Source organism: Sciurus carolinensis, chromosome 6 (assembly GCF_902686445.1).
Source record: "Sciurus carolinensis chromosome 6, mSciCar1.2, whole genome shotgun sequence".
Classification (NCBI taxonomy): Eukaryota; Metazoa; Chordata; class Mammalia; order Rodentia; family Sciuridae; genus Sciurus; species Sciurus carolinensis.
Genome location: NC_062218.1, coordinates 157,846,429 through 157,862,125, shown reverse-complemented (window position 1 = coordinate 157,862,125; position 15,697 = coordinate 157,846,429). Strand labels below are relative to the sequence as shown.

The 15,697-nt window shown below is 56.2% G+C and overlaps 1 protein-coding gene across 2 annotated transcripts in view; it reads right to left on the bottom strand.

Moving 5' to 3' along the window:
• Window positions 1–15,697, bottom strand: part of Kcnip1 (potassium voltage-gated channel interacting protein 1) — a 308,710-nt gene that overhangs the window by 292,056 nt on the left and 957 nt on the right. The gene's annotated exons all lie outside the window — the stretch shown is intronic.

Below are 15,697 nucleotides of genomic sequence, written 5' to 3'. Positions count from 1 at the left end.
CCCAGGCCACACTGCGGAAGAGTCGACAGAGGCAGGGCGATGACCAAGTGCATGATGACACGTGGCCACTGCCAAGTGGACGGGGCCAGGGACCTTCTGGAGTCCACCGTCTCCAGCCCGCAGCCCGTCCAACTCAGCTTAGGTGTGCCCCAGCCACAGCGCGACTGGGCACGCCGTAACAAAGCAGAACCGAGGCGAGGCTGGCCTCACGTAACCCTCTCTCAGGGACCCCACCCTTCTCCCATTTAATGTCCCTGCTTTCTTTTCCAAGAGTCCCCAAACCAGGGGTTTAATACTCCACCATGGACTGTGTCCAGGAGTCAACAGCCGCATTTACGTATAGGTTCAGAGTCTCTCTTCACTATCATTAATAAAAATCGGGTCATGTGACGCCTTACAAATTCTTATGAATCTGGGGCTAAGTTTCAGCTCAGCATCACATTATTCTTATGGTTTCCAAGTACGTTTTGTGTTTGTCCTAGGAGAGGGAGCCTGCAGCGGGGAAAGCTCAGAGAAGCAGGAGTTTGGCTGTAGCTCACCATGACCTTGGGCTGGCCACTCTCCCTGAGTCTCGCTTTCCTCCATTGGAAAACAGGCGTGGCACTGTTTGTTTCATAGGGTGCTTGTGACCATGCAGCGCCACAGCGAGTGTGAAGGACTTAGCACAGCGCCAGGCACTGCTCCTCTCTTAGAAAGGGCTCTGAGGAGTCCCTATTGGCATCCCTTTCTCCATCTTTAAAAATCCCACCCTACGCAGGCGCCTGCCTTTGCTTTGAACTCTGGAGTCCACATGTACAAACTCAGTTCTTGTGGGAAAGCAGCTCTGCCCACGGGGACCACACTGTAAGCCATCCCCAGGGGCAAAGGACCAGTTTCCTTGAGAGTCCACTTCATAGGAGAGTCGTTGCCCCTCGGAACAATGGGTCTGGCCAGGATAATCTTCCCAGTGTGAGACAGACAAATCCCTTGGCCCAGAAATCAAGCTTAATTGGAAATTAAATAGCATTTTCATGCCAACTGCAGGATGCTATATCCACAGCTCATTTATCAAGGCGATGCCTTATCTGGAGGAAGCCCGGGGGACAGCGTGGTGGCTGCTTCAGCAAAATGCAAGCTCGTCCCTGATATAAAGGACTTCACGGACCATGCAACTTGAACCCTCCGGGTCCCTCAATTTGGGTGTTGTGTTTACGAGTTCCCTCCTCTGTGCCAGGACCCTGAGATGTCGAAGCCGTTGGGAACTGGCACTGTGTTCCAGCAGCTCAGGGACCAGTGACAAAAAGAGAATTGCACAAGGAAAAGCTGCCAAGGCCACCACGCTTCACTCGGTCACCTGGGGTTGAGTAGCTGTGGGAACAGAGTGTGATAAACAGAGCCGTGTTGAGGGCTGGGTTTCGCGGGGGATCGCGGATACCGTTCCCAGGCACGGAGGCTGCGCCAGGCCCTCCGCACACCTCCGTCCCGTCCTCCAGGCAGCTTAGGAAACAAACGCAGGCGCTTCGTTACCTCCACTCAACCGATAAAGAACTCGAGCCTTAGAAAGTCAGCCGCGTGCCTATGATCAGCACTGCCTGAGTAACGGGCTTGGGACTGGGATCTGAACTGCAGAGCCTTCATGCTGTACACTGCGCCGTGTGGCTCCTTTATTTCTGCCAATACTGTGTTTTGAAAACGTCCAGTTAGTCGGGCACGGGGATGCGCGCCTGTAATCCCAACAGCTTGGGAGGCTGAGGCAGGAGGATCTTGAGTTCAAAGCCAGCCTCAGAAACTAACAAGGCCCTAAGCAACTCTGTGAGACTCTGTCTCTAATAAAAAAATTTTTTTAAAGGATCGGGGTGTGGCTCAATGGTTAAGTGCCCCTGAGTTCAATCCCCTGGTGCCAAAAAAAAAAAAAAAAAAAAAAAGAAAGAGAAAATGTTCAGCTACAGAAGAATTGCAAAATTATGACTATTTATATCCAGCACCTCGATTCACCAAGGATTATGGGTAATTGGCCATAACTGCACTGTCTTTATGTCTCCCCCTCTATGCCGAGGGTGTGTGTGTGTGTCTGAACCATTTGAGAGTTAGCTTCAGGGACATAAAAAACAGGTGTGGGGACCAGTAGGTCTGGAGGAGAATGTGAATGCAGGAGGGACAGACAGGAAGTGGCTGTGTTTGTGGGTTCACTGGGGGGCCAGGCCCAGCCCCTACTCTAGAATGGGGGAAGCCAGTGCTATAATCACAGTGAAATCACAACTTCCAAGAATGGTAAAACATTACAGTAGAAGATGTATGTGCAGCAAACCCAACCTTCATGGTTCACGATGAAGTACATGTGCTCATCCTACAATTCAAACAACATAGAGAAGTATCAGGGACTTAAAAAAAAACCCTCATCCCAAATAAAACCTAAGCAAATACTTCACTTTCTTTCTTTTCTATCTTACATTTTCCACATAGACAGCTCTTCACAGGTTGGAACCACATGGTGCATGCAATTTTATATCCAGCTTTCTAGATGTCTAGAGCATTTGTTTGGTAGATAGTCCTTAAGATAACTTTTCAAAGGTTTAATATTATTGCTCCAAGTAGATAAGCCAAAATTTATTTAACACACTATTTTTTGAAGTTTAGATCATCTCCCATCTTTCACTATAATAAATAATTCAATAATACCATCATGAACACCTTTGTAAAAGTCTGTGCGCGCAGCCCTGACAACGGGCTTAGGACAGATTTCTGGTGCCTGGGCTCCTGAATCAAAGGCTCAGATGGACCGTCTTGTTGTCCATGGGGTGGAGGAGCCAGCAGTGGAAGAACGGGAGGAACGGCGGGGTGCAGTGGGGTGCAGCCGGCCGCAGTGGAACAGGCGAGAGTCAAGGGTCAGGAGCCCAGGGCAGGGCTGGGAAGGGGAGGGAGTGACAGGGGTCACCAGAGGTTCTGGACTGGGGCTCGTCCAGAGGGTTCAGGGCAGGGCTGGGAAGGGGAGGGAGTGACAGGGGTCACCAGAGGTTCTGGACTGGGGCTCGTCCAGAGGGTTCAGGGCAGGGCTGGGAAGGGGAGGGAGTGACAGGGGTCACCAGAGGTTCTGGACTGGGGCTCGTCCAGAGGGTTCAGGGCAGGGCTGGGAAGGGGAGGGAGTGACAGGGGTCACCAGAGGTTCTGGACTGGGGCTCGTCCAGAGGGTTCAGGGCAGGGCTGTGAAGGGGAGGGAGTGACAGGGGTCACCAGAGGTTCTGGACCGGGGCACGTCCAGAGGGTTCAGGGCAGGGCTGTGAAGGGGAGGGAGTGACAGGGGTCACCAGAGGTTCTGGACCGGGGCACGTCCAGAGGGTTCAGGGCAGGGCTGGGAAGGGGAGGGAGTGACAGGGGTCACCAGAGGTTCTGGACTGGGGACACGTCCAGAGGGTTCAGGGCAGGGCTGGGAAGGGGAGGGAGTGACAGGGGTCACCAGAGGTTCTGGACTGGGGACACGTCCAGAGGGTTCAGGGCAGGGCTGGGAAGGGGAGGGAGTGACAGGGGTCACCAGAGGTTCTGGACCGGGGCACGTCCAGAGGGTTCAGGGCAGGGCTGGGAAGGGGAGGGAGTGACAGGGGTCACCAGAGGTTCTGGACTGGGGACACGTCCAGAGGGTTCAGGGCAGGGCTGTGAAGGGGAGGGAGTGACAGGGGTCACCAGAGGTTCTGGACTGGGGACACATCCAGAGGGTTCAGGGCAGGGCTGGGAAGGGGAGGGAGTGACAGGGGTCACCAGAGGTTCTGGACTGGGGCACGTCCAGAGGGGGTCAGGGAGAGGGGTCAGATTTGGACTGAGAAGGGCTTCCTAGAGGCTGCAGGCATTCGAGGCTGAGGTGCAGGGACCCAGCCGAGCCTGCTCCTTTCCTCCCTCCCTCCATCCACCCCTCTGTCCAGTCCCCATGGTCAGGCCTTGTGCTGGGTGCTGGTGTTCTTAGATCGCTGAGAGGGGCCCCTGTGGTCCCCCCAGGAGCTCACTGAGCCGAGGAGACTCCTGCAGGCTGGAGCTTGGGGACAGAGGACAGGGAAGGCAGAGATGGCTGAGCCCACCTCCATGTGAGTCCCGTGGGTCATGGGCAGACATGAAGCTGAAGAGGGAAGGCCTGTGGGCTTAGCCCCGGTCACTGACGGTGTGGGTTTCACTGTCGCCTTCCAGTGGCCCCACCGCTAGGAGGAGCCCAGTTCCCTCTCTACCCCGTGTCCCGGCTGTGGGCCAGAAGTGCCTCTGCCTTGGGGCACCTTGCTCCAGGTCTTCCTCGCTCTGGCACTGGTTTCCACACCTGGACGCTGAGGAGGCTGGGGCGGAGCATTCCAGGGAGGCCCCTGCTGGTGACGGTGCAGTGGTGGCCTTGGCTTCCCCTACACGCACTGGCCACCTTCTGGGTTTAGCAGACTTCAAGTCCAGGACACAGTCCCCTCAGAGAAGCCCGTGCCTGCCTTCCCTGCCCTCGTGGGGCCCTGTGAGGCGGAGGCCAGCAGGTGGTAGCGGATGCTGCTTGGTTTTCAGCTCTCGATTTTCCCAGTGGTGGTAAACGTCCTGCCGCAGGGTGCCTACCATGGGCTTGGGGACTTGGGGCCAGCCTCTGCCCTCTAGGGTGTCCTCAGAAGAGTCAGGTGCTGGCTGCAGGTGACTGCCACAGCATTCGGGTCTCGGGCCCCTCCACCTCCTTCTGCTGGCCTTCAGATGGACAAAGGGGCAGGGATGGGGAGGAGGCTGGACTGACCATGAGAGTTAAAGGTCACTTTCCGAGGGGACCTGTCCCACCAGCCTAGAAGAGACTCTTCCCTACTGACACTCGGATTCCAGGTAGGGAAAGGCAAGGCAAGGTGAACTTCAGAGAATTTTCTGGCACTTTTCTGACCTAAATAGATGATTTCACTGAAAAGCCCGTTTCTAAGACCTGGAAGGTCCCTGATTGCACTAGAGTAATGAGAGGCGGCTTCGGCTCAGTCCTGACAGACAAAGCAAAGCACACGCTCCAGGTGTGTTAACCTGACAAACCTGAGACACCGATGTAGCTGCACCTGTTTCATAGGTGACAAAGCAAGGCTGAGAGGAGTGGCCTCCCCAGACCTTCAGCTTGAAAGTGGTGGTACTGGGTTTGAGGCCCAAAGATCTCCCCAAATCCTGATTCTCAAGGGCTGGAGGGAACCCAGGAAGGGACAGCCAGTTGCACCTGAAGCTCCGAGAAAGCTTTGCTGGTCACAGGCCGCTTCACAGGCCTCCTGGCTGAAGGGAGCGGGCACAGACTGCAGGCCATTGCCAGTCCTTCCCGGCCTCTGGCTTCCCTTCCTTCCACAGCAAGAATCAATCAAAGATGACCAAGTAGCTCCCGGGGAGCGAGCAGTTCTTAGGAGCAAGATCCCTCATGTTCTGGGTGCAGGATCCCCCAGCAGCCCTACGAAGGGAAAGAGTGGACGGACAGAGGGAAGGACAGAGAAGACGGACAGGGAACCGACTGGGCCTTTCCAGGGCAGGCAGAGCAGAGCGTGCCCGGAGTGGAGAGAAGGCCTGGAGGCCCAGATTCAAGGGCCAGCTTTGCCTCTGGCTTGCTGGGTGGCCTTCCCAGGGCCCCAGGCTTCTCATCAGCTGGTCAAACTCTCAGTTCCCACCGAGGACCTACTATGTGCCAGGCCTTGGTTTTGTGCTGAGGAAGCAGCAATAACCTGAACAAAGTCCCTGCCCTGGCCAAGCTGGACTTTCAGGGGACGAGCTGGATCATATCCGTGGGAGTAACAGGGAGACGCTGGGAATAAGCAGGTTCCAGAGACCTAACGTACTGCAGGGGCCACAGTGAAAATGCTGCACTACCTGCTGGAAATCGGCTGAGAGAAGATCTCAGGAATTCTCAACACATGCAAAGGGAGAAGTGGGAAGAGAGGTGTTTGCAAATTAGCTTGACCGAAATAATCAGTTCACTATGTATCTGAGTATCAAAATATCACTCTTTACCTTAAATACATAGAATTTCAATAATTAAAAACAAAACCAAGTGTATATGCATGTAATGTAGTCACAGGAGCAGAAGCGCTAGGCAGGAAAACAGGGCAGTGTCAGGCACCAGGAAGGCGGAAGTGGGGTGGCGCGGGGGAGGGAGGGGTGGGGTGTGATGGAAGGGCAGAGAGGCTCAGGGGAGATCCCCAGGAGGCGCCCAGCGCCCAGACCCAGGGAACAGGAGTGAGCACCCTGAGGCTGAAGGAGCCTGTTCCTGCAAGGACATGGCCTGGGGTTTGGGGTGTGCCACCTGGTCTGGGATGGGGAGAGGGAGGAGGAAACAAGAGGAAGGGAAGGAAAACGCAGAGGACAGGCCATGCAATGCGAGTCTGCACTTGACTCAAAGATGCCAAGAATCCACAGGGGACAGCTTCCAGCACACGGATGATGCGATCTACTTTGCCCTTTAAAAACATGGGAATGGCCCACCCGTGGATGAACTGATAAACACATCGTGATGTGGCCATACAATGGAACCTTCCATCTTTCCTTGAAAAGGAACGGGATTCTGGCGCAGGCTACAACACGGATGCACCTTGGAAATATGACGTTAAGCAAGCCAAGCTGGATGCTGACGTTCGGGCTCTGTTCACAATCCCACTTACATGAGGTCCTGGAAGGGTCCAAGTGTCAGAGATAGAAAGTCGGGGGCAGGGGCCAGGGGAGGGAACGCTGGGGGGCTGTCATCTGTAGAGGTTCAGTTTTGTGAAAGGAAGAACGTTCTTGATGCGGGTAGTGGCCAAGGCTGCCCAGCACATGAATGTGTTTAAAGGTACACTTAGAAATGGTTCAAGTAGTCAGCTGAATGTTCTCTATAGCTATCAGAATAAAAATATGGACCTGGGAACTGTCTGCAGGCTGTATCAACCTGCCAGGGCTGCAGGACAGAGCACACAAGTCAGGCACCTTCAGTCACAAATTAATTTTGCACAGTTCCAGAGGCCAGAGGTCCAAGGTCAAGGTGCTGGCAGACTGGCACGTGCTGAAGCCTCTCTCCTTGGCTGCAGGTGGCCGCCTCCTCACTGTGTGCTCACATGGACTCTTCCTGTCTTGCAGTCCCTGCTGTTTCTCCCTCTTCTTATAAGGCCATCAGTCCTATGGGATTGGGGACCCACCCTAAGACCTGATTTAACTTTACCTCTCTCAAGGCCCTACTTCCAAATATAATCACATTGGGCGTTAGGACTTTAACATATGGATTTAGGGGGACCAGCTCAGTCCTCAGCAGAAGGTGATGGTGCTGATGGATTTGACCGAGTGTTCCTTTAGCATGTGTTCTTAGGAGTCTGCTTTGTGTGTGACCTCGGCAAGTGTTCAAACTCTCCAAGCCTCAGGTTGGGGATAGGAGTAGGTAATCCACACGGACAGAACTGGACTCAATGTGGGGATCGCAATTTTGCCCCAGCCAATGAGCAGCATTCAACGGGAAGTGGCAGTTATCATTGTTCACGTGGTTCCTGTTGCACCAGGAATGCTTCTGGACCCGGGCAGTGTGGGCAGTTAATCAGTACCAGGATGCTGTGAACCATTCTGCAATCCAATACGCCTCATGGCTGAGACCCATCCCCGGCTCTGAGTGACAGCTGGTTCCAAGCTGATGTTTGCAGACACTGAGCAGCAAGCCTGGGCCTGGCTCAGCCTGCCAAGAACAGATGGTTAGCAAATGTCACTCAAACTGGCCCAGGTTAATGAAAAGATTACAGAAAGAAAATTGGGGTAGGCTAACCCCAGTCTCTGAGATCCAAGCCCAAGAATCACATCTTCTAGCCCAGTTCTCTGCCTCCAACAACCTCATCTTGCTAGAAGCGAAAGTCAGCCAGACTGGAAACACAAGTGGAAATACGGTCACAGATGTTCCTTGAGGACTGCACTGGCTTTTAGGAGGCACAGGACTGGCTTTTGTGCTTGAGGCAATGGTTTGGGGTGTGAATTGGGAGCTCAGGTTTCAGGGGGGCTTCTCCTGAATTGCGCTTCTTTCATCCCGACGGAGGCCTTGAAGCCTGGATTTCTGAAGCGAGCGTACGTGTCGCCTCTTGGCCAGCTGGGAAGGTATGGCCTTTGTTTCCCTACCCCAAGTCTAATTTTAAACCAGTGTGATGGGGGAGTGGGGCGGGGGGTCTGCGACTTGGAGACAGCCCAGGACTCCAGTTCTGGCTTTGTGTCTTGCTGGCTAACCGCCTCCAAGCCAGATCCTTCCTCTTTCTGCAGTTCGGGTCTGCGCCTCTAGGGTTCTGGTGCATGTTAGATGCCATGCTGGTGGTGGAGGGTGGGCAGTGTGGGTCACACTGTGGGTGAGTGAGTGGAGCTGGATGGATGGTTATGGAACTTCAAAATGCAGAGCTGGAGGGATCCTGGAATCAGCAATTCCTCTATTTCAAGGATAAGGACACAGAGGCTCAGTGAAGGGAAGCCGCTTGCTCTGTGCAACAGACTAATAGCTCGTGCCCCCAGTTTGTGTGTTGAAGTCCTCTCCCCCATGATGGTGGTATTCGGAGGTGATTAGGGCATGAAGGTGGAGCCTCAGCAGTAGGACTGGTGGCCTTATGAAAAGGCCAGATGGCTAGCTTGCTCCCTCCATGGGAGAACGCAGGAGGGACGGACCCAGCCATGCTGGCACCAGATCAGGGACTTCTAGTTTCCAGGAGTGTTCCAGAAATAACTTTTCGTTGTTTGTAAGCCACCCAGTCTAGGGACTTCAGTTACAGCAGCCGGGATGGACTAAGGAAGCAGAAGTAAGGATCTGGACTCGAAGCCAGGTCTGGCGCCAAAGCTGCGGCTCCGCGTACCTCCAGGAACACGACAGGGGCTCAGTGGCTTCAGCCAGAAAGGATGGGTTGGCCTGTGTTCACGGACCTCCGCCCTCATCCTGCAGGGAGAGGGCCTTTCTGCTGCCCTCATCCTGCTCATCTGTGAGGGGCACAGGGAGGTGCTCACCGGTGACGCTGACCACCTCCCTCCGGGCTCTTCCTGGGCCCCTCCTCCCTTTCTCCTGCTGGCCTGGGGAGCTGTGTAGTTTCCTCGTCTCTGCTTCCTCCACCGCTCCCTGCCCTTCTATGGGGCCATTAGCTGCTGGGTCCTCCCTCCTGTTCTCCATACTGGGTGGGAAGAAGAAGCTGACCTTCCCTGAGTTTCTAGGACACCTGGGCAGGCACCATAATGGCCAGCTGCATGGATGGGCAGTGCAGGCTTCCAAGAGGCTAATGCCTGGGTGGAGAAGGAGAAAATTGGAATGGGAACAGGGACTAGGTCCTTGGTCTTGCTTGTACCGACCCCTCATCTTGTCAACATCACTCTGGCTGGTCACTTCCATCAAACTCTAGCCACCGCAATTCAGAAGAGGGAGATGGGAGTGGGAGGTCTCAAAGCTAACCAGACAAACACCAGGCCTCGAAAAGAGGCAGGGCAGGGAAGTTCAGCATTCACGGCTGCAGGCGCCTGAGGCCCCGTGGACACCCACGCACAGCCGGTGTCTTTGCGTGGCTTGCTTTTCCAGGGGCGGAGATGGCCAATAAATCCACAGACCACTAGATACAAGGGACGCTTTCAGCTGTTGACAAATCCTCAATTACAGAGCCTGTCACTGAAGTGACTGGCAGTAGCTGAGCAACTGGGAGGGGCAGTGCATCTAGAGAGGGGCCAGGAAGATGGGACCGGGTGACCTCGCTTCTTTTGTCTTGACCGCTTCTGGCTGCAAGTCCAAGCTGAAGCACATGAGAGGAAGAGGAAGGCAGGAAGCTCGGCTTCTACCCGCAGTAGTTAAGTGCCAGGTACTCGGCGTCCCATGTGCCATCTCCCTCCATCTCCTGTAGCCTTGTGATGTGGGAGTATTGTCCCCATTCTGCAGCAGAGGGCACAGACTCAAGATGGGGAGTGACAGGTGTCCTGCTTGCCTGTAGGGTTTGCAGGTGCGTCTGCGGGGTTTCAAGGCCGCGTCTGGCTGGCTCCAGTCTGTGCTGTCCTCCCTGGACCTTTCGTTCCAGCTCCTGGGCTACTTCACATCATCGACCTCCGGGAATCAACAGCTCTCAGGGACTCAGGACCTGGGGTCTGGTAGAGAGACATCCCAGAGAAGACTGTGTCCCTAGAGGCCCGGGGACCACGAGAGTCCCCGCAGGAGGGCCAGGGGCCTCGGCCTCAGGGGTTGCTTAGAACCTGAGGTGCTTCTCTCCTCCCTGTGCCATGGAGCCGAAGCGCACGGTACCCTCCTGCCTGCTGGGGACCTAATTCCAGCTACTTTTAATCTGGAACAAACTAGCCGCTCCCTCGTGGTGCCGAAGTTAATAGGTATCTGTGCAGAAGTGCTGGGATAAGCAGCCCTGAACGAATCATTCCTGAGGTCCGACTTCCCTCCCTTCCCCTGGGCAGGACTAGGAGACCCCAGAGAGCAAGCACCTGCACAAATGGACCAGGCGGGGAGGGGCCTGTTACCAGGGGTGAGGACGGAGAGACCAGCAGGCTGGCCTGAGGGCTCCTGGGCCTGGGAGCCAATCTGACCCGGGACCCGAGAGGCAGGTATGGATCCAGGAGCCCTGGTGGCCGAGCTTTCTGCCCATGGCAGGGTGCTGGCTCTCCGGAGAGTTCCGGGATGCAGGGCTGAGGCTGTGCTGACATGATTTCACAGCTGGCTCGTCCTACACAGCCAGGACAGTGAGCTAGCATGACTCGGGGTGGTGAGGACATCCCTTCCTCAGCAAGGGACACGGCCCAACCTGAGCTGTCCACGGGATGGGTGGTGTCTTCCCTTTGGCGCCATCTTGCAGGTCCCAAGGTCTCCGGGGCGAAGGTCAGTGCTTTCCCAGGCAACCTCCAGTTGGTTCCTCAACGCTAGACCTCCTAGAGCCCCAAACCTGGCACCTTTCCTCAAGGTCAGGACCACTTCTCACGGCTGCCCGGGAAGAAGGGAGAGCTGTGGTGGAGGGTCCTTCTTTCATACCCAAAAGGCACCTTGACCCCCATGTGCCTATGTGAGAGGTGACAGGGTCTCTGGGGCGTGGCTGTCTTGCTGACCTTGGCCTCTGGAGTGTTCCCTTTCCCCATACAGCTCTTCTTTAAACCAGGCCTTGTCACCCTCTGGGACCCTGAGGCGAGGGAGGTGGCCTGGGCCCAGCACAGCAGGGAGGCCTCTCCCCGCCCCCTGCAGGGCAGGCTGGGCATCTGCCCCACCAGCGGCCAGCCCTTACTCGCATGATCCCCATCACATGAAAAAGCACCCCTGTGCGGTCTTTGTCACTGTTATCTCCAACAAAAGGAGTGGGGACCTTGACTCGGGGAGCACATGTAAGTGACTGGCCTCGCAGCTGACAGATAGCAGAGCTGGGACCCAAGCCTGTCCAGCGGAAGGCACAGCCCACCCCGGGTCCAGGTCAGCCTCTTGAGGACCTCGAGCAGATGCAGAGGCCACAGGAGGTACGGTGTGTCTCGGACAGGTCTGTAGCCAGGTCCTGGTCCTGCCTTGTGGGGAGGGGAACACCGTGGGTCGAGGGGTGCGGCACTGAAGCTCCAGGGCCTTGTCCTTGACATAGGTCTCAGCCCCTCATTCCCCTCCGGCCCAGAGCCTCGCGGGTGGCCGGGACGAGGCCAGCAGCGCTCCTGGACTCGCCTCCTCCCTCCTGCTTACTTTGGCTTTGCTCTCTGCGCCTGGGGCAACAGATTTATTCCCAGTGTGCAGAGGAGATGACTTCAAGCCTCCCCAGCCAGAGAGCAGCCTGCACAACTGCTGGCCTGCAGTTCCCTGTGAGGGAGCTGGGTCGCTGGCTGGGCAGATGGAGAGATGGGAGCCCTAGAGCCCCCGTTCCCCAGGATCCAAGTCAGGGACTCGGCTTCCCAGCCAAAGAGCAGGTGAGGGCCTGGCTCTGGAGTCAGGCTCCGACCTCCTGACCAGGGAACCAGATAACGGACAGGCTCAGCTGTGTCTCGTGTCTGGGCTCCAGCAGGCCCTCAGGACAGCAAGGTGGGTAGTAGTGTGACGTCATCCAGTCACTGGGTGGCAGGGTGGGGTAGAGTGCTGGCCTCTCTGAGTCTGCACTGGACATGATGAAGCCAGCAAGGAGCAGGGGCAGGGCCTGCCCTGAGGGCTCACAACCCTGAGAGTGCCAGCTAATGCTCACCGTCCCATTAGGGACATTCACTGAGTACAGAGGCTCAGAGGCAGGTAGCTTTAGAGACACCATCTGGTGTGATCCTGTAAGAAGGGTACCATGGTCCCATTTCACTGAGTAGGAAACGGACCAGAGAGGGGATGGACCCGGCCTTTCCAGTGTGTGGAGGACCCTGGGATGTCCTAGGCTGGCCACCAGGGACGCCTCCTGCCTTTGAGTTCATTGCAGACTTTCTATCTCTCTTTTCCTTTCTTCTTCTTCTTTTTTATTTTTTTTTTAAGCAAAAGAAACTCTTTCAATTGGAGAGAAATCCTGTATGTAAAAGAAATCAAAACGGAGCTGAGGTGGTCTGAGTGGGGTGCCAGGGGCCTGCCCACCCAGCTGCCCCTCCTGGGGACAATGTAGGCCCTAGGGAAGCTCAGGCAGAGTTCCAAAGGCTCTGCATGGCTGCCACCTCACCCTCTGGCAACAGACCCAGCTCCTGCACCTGAACAGGACCCAGACAGCATGCGCTGAGTGGGGGCAGGCGCGGGGGCCTCCTGAGAGCTCCCGGATCTGGCATCTCAGAGTGCCCGCCGGCTGGCGTCTGGATGTGGTGTTTCTTTCGCTTAGACCCTCGGCGAAGCTCCTACCCTGGGCTCAGGTCTGTACTGGTAGCTCCGGCTACGGTGTGAGAGAAGTGTCCCTGGTCACGTTCCCAGAGCTTAGACTAGTGGGGACGACAGCTTTACCACCTGTGCTCCTAGAGGAACAAGGGTCACCAGTGGTCGTCCAGACTAAGAAAGAAAGGCTCCCAGCTGGAGAGACGTGTGCTTGTGCAGGAACCTGAACTACCCATCGCTGCAGTGGGGCACCGATGAGAATCGGGGCCACCAGGCCCTTTAGACCAAGACCAAGTGCCCTAAGGGGCAGAATGGGGAGGAAGCTGTGGTCTCCAGCCACCCCTGTCCCTCAAGTAGTCCCAAGGCAGGTGAAGAGAACAGGTTGTTCCCAGGACCAGAAAGAGGTGCCTGGGACAACACTCTGCATTCCCGTCCCTACAGGGACAGAGAGAACTTGCATTCTGGTGGGCTGGATTCTTGCACATCTAGAACTCGGCGCAATGAATAATGGATAAAGGAAATCACGATTCAAGCCAGAAACCATTAAGCGATCATGCTGTGTCCATGCAGGGCGGGATCTAAATCCACCCAGGGAGGTCTGCACGTTCGAAAGTCTCTGTGAAGACCGTGCTCAGCTCCAGGCCTGGCCCTGCTCCCGTGGTTATCATTTATTTAACAAATATTTAGCAGACACCTGGGTTGGGCAGAACACCAGTTACCCTGCGCGTGCCTGGCGCGGAGCCAGGACTGTGTAAACACCGGGTCCTCTCGGCAGCGTGAGGCCACCGGCACAGATACAGCCAGACATGCCCCGTTCCTGCTGCCTGCGCAAGCTGCCGCCCTGAGCTCTGGCTGCAGAGAACTCCATTCTGAAGCAGGTCAGAACAAGGCCAGGCAGTCACTCTGTCCCCAGTGTCGGTCCCCATGGAGCCCCTTGTGTGTCATGTGGATCTTAGTTTCTGGGATTGTGGGGGGGGGGGGGGGGGAGCCCTCCTGCCTCTCCAGCTGATTTTCTGCAGAGGCCCACATACCAAGCGCCTGGCCAGCCTCCCCTCCCGACTCCTCATCTGGGCTCAGATGCTCTATTTTGGAGGAGGCCCAGTCTGCCCAGGAACGGTGCTTGTGAGGCACCAAGCTTCCCTGCATCCCAGCACTCCTGTGATGGTGGTGTCCTGATTGGAACCTGTGTGTTAGGACTGTGCCCTGAGGACTGCATGCCGCTTGGTAGAGGGCTTCTGTCTGTGACCCACGTGTCCAGAGCCTCAGGATGAGCCGCATGCAGGAGGTGCTCAATAAATAAACGCTGCGCCAACGAGCACAGGCGAATATGTAGAAGATACCTTCATGTGTTTGTTCAACAGCCACCTCTGCTGTCTAGCTGCCGTGTCCCTCTTACACACACACACCCTCTGCACACACTCTCCTCCTGTCGACTGCTTTCTCACACTCGCCCTTCCTGTTGCCTAATGCCCCTTCTGGGATTCTTTGATGCTGACTGGGGTACGACCCACCTGCCGTCCGTTAAATGGAAGAGCTGCTGGCCCTGGCCCTGCAGGGGCAATGGGAGACCCTCGCGTCTCTGCCTCTGACCCTCCCTCACATCTGCAACACACTCCCACACCCTCAGGGAAGGATCCCATGGCGGTCCTTCCTCGGACCCTCCCAGCGCTTTCCAGAGGAAGACAGGCAGGATGTCAAGGACGCAGACTACAGATGGGAAAACCAAGGCTCAGGGAGGCTGTGGCTTGCCTAGGTAGCAGCGCCAGAGTCTCCCCACAGAGACCAAAGCTCTTTTCGGTGGACTTCCAGGAGGCAGGGACTGGAGGATGCTGCCTGTCACCCCTCATCCCCTGCGGTCTTGGTACCAGTGACCCAGGAAGAAAGTCCTCGCTTGTCACTGAGGATGAACTGGAAGCACCATGGAACCCCCTCTCCCCGCTGCTCTCTCCTCCCCCAGGAAGTGAAGCCACTCAGCGCCTCTGCCACCACATCCCCTCGCCTCCTGTCCTCCCCTTGCCAGGCCTCCAGTAATTCAGGCCAGGCAGCCTGACCCCGCATGACTGGATGTCCAGTCCACCTGTGTATCCACCAGGGACAGGACTCCCTAGTTCAGAAGGACAGCAGGGAAAGAACAGGAGCGCCACAAAGGCCCAGAAAGGAAGTAAGTGAGACCTTGCCATCCCCACCCACGCCTGCCGCTCAGTTCACACGGGGCTGAGCCACTGGGCGGTCGGGTCCCTGAGCCCTGTCAGGAGAGCTGCCACCCGAAGCTTCATCTTCTCTCACTGCTATTTTTCAAATTCCAATCAAGGGTTTCTGGGCCTCCTTTCCTGAATATTCTGCCTGCTGCTTCCGGTGCCTCTCCCCCCAAAACGACTCATTCTTCCTGAAAGAGGGCATGAATATTTAAAGACATTTTTTCAGTCAATGGAACCTCATCATCCTGCTGCTCTCCCTTTAAATTTATCTCTTAGAAAGTTTGCCTGAGTCTCTGCGAGTGGCCGAGCCTCCCTTGTACAGAATATAAAATGGGGTCCTTGAGAAGCTGGCTCCTTTTGCAGGGGGCAGTGGGCCCCCTGTGGGGCTGATGATGCACAGACAGGTCCCCAGCCACCCCTCCCGAGCTGCCTGCAGAGTTAAGCTGCAAACTCCCTGCCACTCCAGTGCTCGGAGAAGCAGGAAAACCGGACATGAGCTCAGGCAGGACAGAGGGAGGCACAGGGATCCAAAAAGGCAGACAGACTGATGACCAAAGTCCCAGAAGCCCAGGACCCTGGACCCAAGAGAAAGGTCTTGGCACGTGACTGCAGAGCTGACAGTCTGGATTCACCGGAGCCGAGTGGATTCCAGCCCCAGGCCCCTCCAGCTGCCTCCTCCAGGGTCTGCGCGCTGCAGACCTGCTCACAGCCCACTGCATCAAATCTCCCTTATCAACAAGACACAACACTCCCTGGGTAACTTCTTGAAACTCCAGTCACGCTCAGCCGCTTCCCCTGCTCTGGAAAG